We start from the raw sequence: 8,486 nt of genomic DNA on the forward strand, positions 1-8,486 counted from the left end.
GTTCAAATATTAAAAGTGAAGTTGTTTTTTAGCTATAAATGTGATATTTTTTTTGTTATTATTTTTTTTTATTGTTCAACAATATGAAAGATTATCTGTGTTTAAATTTTGTTTTAAGTTGTTGTTTGTTATAATTGTGTTAAAATTTTGTCTTTATACATGTATCATATTGTTAAAAATGAAATATCATTTATGTTCATATTCTCTGTTTAAGTTGTTGTTATTAAACAATCTAAATTGTTTTTGTTTTCTGTATGTTATAAGTAAGTATGTAATAAATATAATAATACATACCCTTTTCCATATCACACCCTGTATCAGCCCTCGACCAATATCAGCCCTCGGGCCTTCGGCCCTTGGGCTGAATTGGAATCTCGGACTGATACAGGGTGTGATATGGAAAAGGGTATGTACTATTCTCTCTCTCTCTCTCTCTCTCTCTCTCTCTCTCTATATATATATATATATATATATATAAATATAATAATAACTAGAGCAAAGTTCGTTGCAAAGCAACGAGTGGGTCTTCCGTTAATGTCGGAAGTAAAGCTTGAAGTTCCTGTAAGAAGCAGAGCTCTTAAACCAATAACAAGAGTAACTAAAATAAAAAGATGGAAAAAATCGAATTATTCCTTGTACGACTTAACACAATCCTATTGATTTTAAGTACGAATTAACAAAAACCGCTCTGATTTCAAGAACGACTTAACAAAAAAATCCGAATGTGTTCAAGTACGACTTAACAATTATTTTTTGGTACGAGGTAATTTTACTTTGAACTTTACGCTATTTTTTAAACCAAGGACGCGGAATCAAAATTTCAGGAAAAATCAATTTTTAAACCCCGATATCTCTGTAATGCATCGTCTGATTTTAAAACGACTTTCAGTGTTCGATTCAGCTTAATAAGCTCTACAAAACACATATACATTTTTGATTTGATCAGAAAATTCATTTTTTCGAAAAATTTGTTTCACTTCCGGTTTCGACCGGAAGTGACATATTTTCATTTTGAGCATTATTACAGAGGTAAATCGACCAAATCATAACCATTGAAAATTTCAAGCCTTAATCTTAAAGCGTTTTTGAGAAAAGTCCGGGACAAAATGACTTTTTTAAATTTTTAAAAATGACGTCACGTAAAAACGGAGGTGACGTTCTCTTTAAAACTTTAAAAAAAATTGGGACGCCAACTTGCAAAAATCTCTGAAAATTTCATCAAAATCGGTTAAAAACCTTTTGAGTTATGAAGCAACAGTGATTTAGCCAACAATTATGTATTTACTTTGCTTTACTATGCAATAACATGTACTGTTTCCTTATACTATATTGCGACGTCATATAAGTATTGTTTGTATAACGTCATTGATTTTAACGTCACTTATTTTTAAATGTATTGTAAAGGTATACTAGTATATACTACATTTGCTCTATGTAAACGGTAGGTCTGTCGGTAAACATTTTCCACAAAACTACAACTCAGCAGCTGTATCTGTCGAAAAGTAGATTGATAGACAAAATAATGCTTAAAAATGTAGCCGACAATAAATTTTGGTTTATAAAATGCATTTTACTTAGATCAGACACATTTTAATCATGCATAGTTAAAGTAGAAACAAACTAGATTAAAGCTCGTTGCAAAGGAACGAGTAGGTATTTCATAAAATTTAAAGCTGCAGGTTTTTTTTCAGACAGGTCACAGAAGACATAAACTAACCAATATTTGGTCGGTCATGAAGTCGAAAGATATATGCACTAATAATTTTTCAAGATCTAGACATTCTTCTTGAGTTCATAGATAGTTCTACACTGCGGCTGGTATAGAAGTGACTAATCATGGTAAATTAATCTAAATTCGTAGAGTTCTGACTGTATTGTTAATACTAAGAATTTCTTTATATTCACCGTAATTCCTAATTGTTGAAAATCTAACTTTTACAAATAATTAAAGTTAAATTGAAACAATTAAATATTATGTCTGTTTTCCTCCTCAAAATTAAATATTTTTTTATGCTGATTTAAAAACCTCTGACGATTGTATTAAGTTGGTATTACTATTTTAGAAAGAAATCCACACATGCATTGCTAAGGTCAATTCATTGAAGAGAAGGAAGTTGAAGTTAGATCGACAGAGAGATGGCTAGTTTAAGGTTAGCTTGCCAGTTCTGTTGCAAAAATATGTGCCATATCAGAATTCTGTTAAAGCTGCTTCGTATTCACCGATGGCTGCATGTATGTTTCATTATTTCTTATCTCAGACTTCTTAATAATATAATTGCTCTTAGTTTTTAACAAGTTACAGCACTTGTAACAATTAATGTATAACATGTACATGTACTTGCAAAACAGCATTAAAGAATACATATGAAGTTGTGTACTCACAATTCTGAAAATCTAGATGTTTCAGATTTATTTCTATAGCTGTAATAATGGTAATTCTAGGATGTACAACAATGACCTCTCTTACATGTGTATACAGTGACTGATTGAAACAAATATTTGTTTTTTGTTTTAATATTGAAAGTCTGATGTTTATTTTTTTTAGCAGTTCCACTCTACAATGGACATTAAAGCTCTACTCACATCATAAAATAGCAACGAATGTAAACAATCAGCCGCCATATTTTATCGATAGACGCCATATTAGTTGGTGTTCTATTGTTATCTGCTAACCATATATAGACCCTATACATCGTCACCCATGAGCACATTCGTCGATAAACAGAGTACCTGTGTACTCCACGACAAGGTGACGAAGTGCCGGTGTGTGCATAGGAGACCGCGGTCGCATCGCGAAGAATTTGAGAAGTTTGTAACAAGTCATGGCATCCGATATAAGAGTCTTGCATAAAAATGCACATTACACTCAAGCAATAAAGAACACCAATACGCAAATGTGCTCACTTCAAATGTATTCCCACTTGTCATGTCTGTCACGCACGCAAGCATACTCTGTGTGAACAAAATGCTTGTTTCTGACAAGCGTTTGGAAGCATTGATCGAGGAAAAGCAATTATTCGTAAAAAAAAAAACCCAGGCTCATGGGTATCTCTTTCAGTTTGTCACCAATATCTTCCATGTGTTTAGTGAACACTTTCTGTACTGCAACCTAGTTGAAGAGATTTTTTAGCATTCTTGATGATACATTCATTTTGACAATCATGGTACATGCACTAGTATGTTAGATGGAAATGAAAAAAAGGATATCATCATAGAAATAATACTAGCAAGTATGAATCTACAATTTATATTTACCGGTAAACCTTCGAACGATAAAAAAAAATCAATACTTGCAACATACTCTGTATTGAAGTTGCATTTTATAGAATTGTTTTGCTGATCCAATTGCAAGATTAATAAATTTTGCACCCATGTTGACCTGATACCATGATGCTCCTGACAGAAGTACCATTAGTTGCAGCAGGATTGCAACAGCACTCCTGCCTCCATAAAATGGTGTTGAGATCCACGTGCACTTTCCAACATCACCATTCTGTTTCAATAATAATCATTAGTAAATGTGAAATTCTTCAAATATAACATTACAAAAATGATCAAGTGAGTACTAAACAAATTACATTATGTATATATAAATGGGTACCTATCATCGACAATCAACATCCTCCACAAATTAATAAATTTTTCATAGCAGATATTCAAAACTATTTTTTTATATACAATATGAGTTAATTGACATATATTTATGTAAAAAAAATTAGGTAGTGGCCATTTATTTATTTTATGATAACTTACAGTGCAGGTATATTTATACTTTACTCCTGTTTCTATTTTCTCTGCCTCAACAATGGAGGATTGAATGATAGGACCACCACACTCTGTACAGGTGCTCCTTTTCAATAGGTCCAATAGCTCCCTCTCCCCAACAACAAATCTTCTATCGGACAATATGTTCATCTCCTCCTGGTCTTTATCACTGTTGATTTTTAAAGAAAAATATATAATATATATATATATATATATATATATATAGAGAGAGAGAGAGAGAGAGAGAGAGAGAGAGAGAGAGAGAGAGAGAGAGAGAGAGAGAGTTAAAATGCACGTTACATGTATAATTATTTATAAGTATAAAGGATAGAAAAAGTTTAACATATTTTAATGATGTACAATGTATGCAAGCCTTACAATTTACAAACCTGGATATATTTTGCCACATTTCATTCCCTTTTTCTTCTTCATCATCATCATCATCATCACTGCCACCATCATCACCACCATCATCTTTTTCATCATGTTTATCATCAGATGATCCAAATATCTCCTTTATGACATTTTCTACTTCATCAGTATTATCCTGTAGTACATGTAATGTAATATGAATAACATGATCAATTTATTCCATGTGCATGATGTGTAAACAAACTAGAAAACTGACCAGTCAGGAAGGGCCCCGCTATGACAATTACTATAGAGAAGTGAAAAAAACTTTGAATTCCATCCTCTTTATATTAACAGTGATGAAAAACAAATGCCCGGCAGAAGATGTAAAGAACTGGAATATATAGGATCTCGTGATTTGTACCGGTAGTTGGATATGATTTTCATCCAACAATTAAAGTGTTTTTTTCTTGAGCCTTAGTGAGGGGATAAAACACACATGTTGGATAAAAATAATATTATACTACAAATCATATGAGATTCTATTTATCCCATGTTTTATACACCACAATCAATGTTTACACTGTTTATAAAACTCTACATTATTTTACTTCATAATGCCTAGGCAAATCCCATTGTAAAGTCACAACTGTGGGATATCAACAAAATATCCAATGAGTCATATCCACGGGATAAAGTAGGTTAACATGGGATGAAATAAAATTTGTTAAAAAAAACAAAGAATTGATACCAATGCAATGATACCTTGGCTTTGCCTCAACTTCAAACAAACATCCCTTGCAGACATATGTGTACGGTAATACATATAACAGATAAAGACAGACCTTAGATTTTCTGAAACATGCAGGCAAGGTAATTAATCTCAGGGGATTAATTATCCTGCTCTCATCCATTTATTGAATTTAATCAGGGCTTACAGAAGGAACATTTTCAGGACCTATTCTTAAGTTGCCTTTACTATAAACATAGCAACCAAAAGAAACAACAACACCAAAACATCCATAAAAAAAGAAAAAAAAAAGAATAAAAAAACTGATATCTTATAAAGAAAAAAATTAAATTCATTGTAATTCATATATTTTTTTTTTTTACAGAATATAAGTATTTGGACTAGAATGAAATATATTCTTTATCAAATACCATCCTTTAAACTGAGGGGTAAACATATTAGGTCATACAGCTCATGGAATGAGAGTTTAATTTGCTTCAAAACAAACATCAGTGCAGACAAAGGTGTTCATTAATCTCGATATGACAGATAGAGATAAGCCTCTAAATTTTCTACAGCAGGCAAGATAATTAATCCCATGGGATTAATTGTTCTGCTCTCTCATCCTTTTCTTCTAAATTTACAATAAGATTGTTTTTCAGAAATGACAGAATGGGGTTATTATCTGATTACCTGTTATAATTAACAGCATTAAACAAATTAAATAGCGAAAAAGGATATCTTAATATATATCTTGATTTTAGAATTCAATAAAATTATTATAAATCATTGTGTACGGTATTTCAACCAAAACAAAATATGAATATCATATTTTAAATCCATATTTCAAAGAATGTATACAATACTACACATCATTCAAAATTGACCTTAACTTCAAAACAATGTTCATTTGCAGACACAGGCAGTGCAGTAATTAATCTCAATGTGACAGATAAAGATAAAGCTTAGATTTTCTTCCTGTGGAAGGTTAATTAATCCCAAAGGACAAATATTGCACAGCCTTCCATGTATACAATGGTAACATTCTCAGCAGTTATCTCTCTTTGCCCATTCATTCTCAGCAGTTATCTCTCTTTGCCCATTCATTCTCATGCATACTTAGGAATCTGCCCCCACCACCCCAGCTCCAAACCAGAAGACATAGAGAACCAGACTTAGCATCAAAATATGTATTTCTGCCTACTGAACTACCATACCAAATTTGAACTTGATTGGGCAACCATAAAAAAGTTATTAGAAAAAAACAGGAAATTTATGGACAGAAGAGTGACAGACGGACGGACAGAAGGACGGACGGACGGCCAGAGTGATTACTATAGGGCACCCGCAAATCCTTGCGGGGCCCTAATTACAGTATATATATATTGACTATGTTCAGATTTTTGTATTTCAATGTGGTATATTTATGTAAGCTAATTCAAAATGAATATTGTCATAATGTATAGAGTAAAACTGCAATCATACACGTATGTATATACAGCTAGATGTACAAATTAAAAGTAGATAGATAAATTTGGTATCAAGTCATCTGACATGAATATAAAAATACATATTGTACATAGTATGCATCATGGTAATGTAAATAATTTGAAAGACATGGTACTTTAAAAGACTTTACAAATTAATATGATACCAGAATAATTAACCCACAAGAGCTTGAAAACTTCTATTTGAATTTTCCAATGGGGGCCCTTTTCCAAAGTATAATTAGCTTGTATGGTTGTTACAGCACTTATATACTGGGGTATGGTTGTAAAGTCTTTGGCACTGTGTTAATTATACTATACATAGCACTATTACAATGAACAAATACTAAGCCTAAAACATATATATGATACACCCTTACCCTTTATATAATTATATTTTCCTCTGCGTGAGTATATAATTCATTTTTAAATTTATTTTTCTTTTATTACATGTGCAATACCCATATCAATTATCAGCTAATATATCATATTTTAAAAAAAATGTGTCATGATCAAATGAATGCTTTTGGTATAAATTTTATGACTGCTACGGCCTTTAGTGAAAAACAGTAACAGTACTTGTTGAAACTTCACATATATGTACAGTGAACTATGTATTAGAGATAACATATAAACTTGTCACATCTTTGTTACTAGACCGAAACATCTGATGTTTTCCTGGCTTTGAAAACAAATCTGATATTTTGGTGATATTTTACATTGCAGAAAAACATGCCAGACATGGACATTGTATAAAAATCATGAAAAGGCCAGGGAAGCGTCATATATTTCGAACAAGCTTGTTATTTATATACTGCTCTTCAACTGGAAATAAGTATTTGGGCCTACATATGACCTTGTCATATCTAAGTTACGTACATACTGTTCTTCCATTTCTTCGTCTTCACCATGGATATGATCAACATTATCGTCGACATCTCTGTCAAAATTCATATTTATGGCACTGCTTCAATACAAAATAGAGTCTAAAGTGCCACCCATAGCAACATTTTTGTTTATATAAAATTTCATTCCAATCGTGTCTATCCTAGTAAGCGTTCATCTTCTTGAAGCAATAACTAATAATTTCTCCCTTGTGTTTACACGTTTTCGATGTACTTTCATTTTCAGTCACCGCTCTGCGCATGGGCAGAGCATATCGTAAACAGTCCGTGCTGGAGGTAGACGCGTGACTTTTCTCGGTTCGTGTTGAATTCTGTAACACTTTTACAAAGTATACCTATTTCATGTTTTCGTCGTTATTTTTTCAATTGAATGCATGTTAAGGTACAGTGTAAGCCGACATGCTTTTAAAAAATAATTCTTACCTGAGATTTTGGAATTGAGAACCGATAGGCAGTAGGTATTCGAAATAGAAATCTTCCTTGTCGTGCGCTTGTAGCCCGTGTGTTGCCTGCAGTTCTTCAACGTCAAAAATGAGTAGTAAAGTACATGTATTTTATTTTATTTCAGAACTTGGAGCATTTCGGAAACCTTTGCGTTTTGTCGTATGTTTCATACGCCGGAAATCATATGTATTATTATTTTTTTCTTTAGTATGCCTTTGGTATTAGCCGATGCGATCCGAACACGTTGACAATCACAGCACAATCATTCGTGCGTGACCATTCACCTGGGTAGTACCTGGTTGGCAGATATTAGGGCTATAGAAACTAATATGGCTGCAGCTGACAGTGGCATGTCGTTTAAATGACTTCAATAGAGCTTTAAGACCATCTCCTTAGATGGCATGTGCAATTATTTGTACAGGCAACTCACTCCACCAGGAAAGAGTCCTGTGGACATGAGGAGGAAGAAGATGACAGTAGCTCTTGTAAGTCTGATTTTGTAATATCATGTGTATGATATACTAATATATTAATAAAAATCAACAATACTAGGCATCTTAAAAGTGTCGAATCTAATGTATAGATACTATTTGCTAACGACTCAAATGATTGAACTTAACATGCAACCAGTCACTTCTCTTGGACATAATTATGTACAAATAAAGTGCATCATGTATGTGTACATATAAATATACAGTAAAACACGCTTATAACGAAGCGCTGGGGACTTGCAAATTTACTCGCTATAAACATACTTTGTTATATCGTTTATAACGAAGTATCTTCAAACCAACAACTAAATTC

The 8,486-nt window shown here is 32.4% G+C and overlaps 1 pseudogene; it reads right to left on the minus strand.

The window, feature by feature from the left end:
- Positions 1-3,013: 3,013 nt before the first annotated feature.
- Positions 3,014-7,365, minus strand: LOC128183818 (uncharacterized; annotated as a pseudogene).
- Between the last annotated feature and the right edge of the window lie 1,121 nt (positions 7,366-8,486).

The sequence above is a fragment of the Crassostrea angulata genome, chromosome 5 (genome assembly GCF_025612915.1).
Source record: "Crassostrea angulata isolate pt1a10 chromosome 5, ASM2561291v2, whole genome shotgun sequence".
Lineage (NCBI taxonomy): Eukaryota > Metazoa > Mollusca > Bivalvia > Ostreida > Ostreidae > Magallana > Magallana angulata.